Genomic DNA, 1,016 nt, shown 5'->3' with positions numbered 1-1,016 from the left:
TATACCACGTGATTGGCAGGAGGCGAAACAATATCCGGAGTGGAAAGCTGCTATGATAGAGGAGATGACAGCACTTGATAAAAATAATACTTGGGTACTCACTACTCTTCCTCCTAACAAAAGGGCTGTTGGTTGTAAATGGGTATTTACTGTAAAACAAAATTCAGAGGGAAAAGTAGAAAGATATAAAGCCAGGTTAGTGGCAAAGGGGTATAGTCAAACTTATGGAGTGGACTATGATGAGACCTTCGCACCAGTGGCGAAAATGAACACCATTAGGGCCCTCATATCTATAGCTGCAAATAATAAGTGGAAGTTATTTCAAATGGATGTTAAAAATGCTTTTCTTCATGGAGATTTGAAAGAAGAGGTTTATATGGAGATTCCCCCTGGGTTTGGTACACAAGAAACAGAGGGTAAAGTGTGTAGGCTGAAAAGGTCTCTATATGGTTTGAAACAGTCACCTAGAGCATGGTTTGGACGACTTAGAAAGGAGATATGCTCTATGGGTTATCGACAAAGCAATGCAGATCACACCCTTTTCTTTAAGTACCAGAGTGGCAAGATTGTTATCCTTATTGTGTATGTTGATGATATTGTGATCACAGGTAATGATGATGATGGCATAGCATCCCTAAAGAAGATGTTGGCCAGGTCATTTGAAGTTAAGGATCTAGGTTTTCTTCATTATTTCCTGGGAATTGAGGTTGTATATGGATCACAAGGTATTTACTTATCACAAAGAAAATATGTACTTGATTTACTCGCGGAAACTGGCATGCAAAATTGTAGACCAGCGACAACTCCAATTGAGCAGAACCATCGTATTCTAGCAGATTCTGGTGATCCTGTGGACAAACATCAATATCAAAGGTTAGTAGGACGGCTAATTTATTTATCACACACTAGGCCAGACATTGCCTATGCAGTTAGCTTGGTGAGCAGATTTATGCATGACCCGAGATCAAGTCATTTAGATGTTGTGCACAGAATACTAAGATATCTTAAAAGTTGTC

This window comes from Triticum aestivum, chromosome 1A (assembly GCF_018294505.1).
Source record: "Triticum aestivum cultivar Chinese Spring chromosome 1A, IWGSC CS RefSeq v2.1, whole genome shotgun sequence".
NCBI lineage: Eukaryota > Viridiplantae > Streptophyta > Magnoliopsida > Poales > Poaceae > Triticum > Triticum aestivum.
This window is presented reverse-complemented; position numbering follows the sequence as displayed.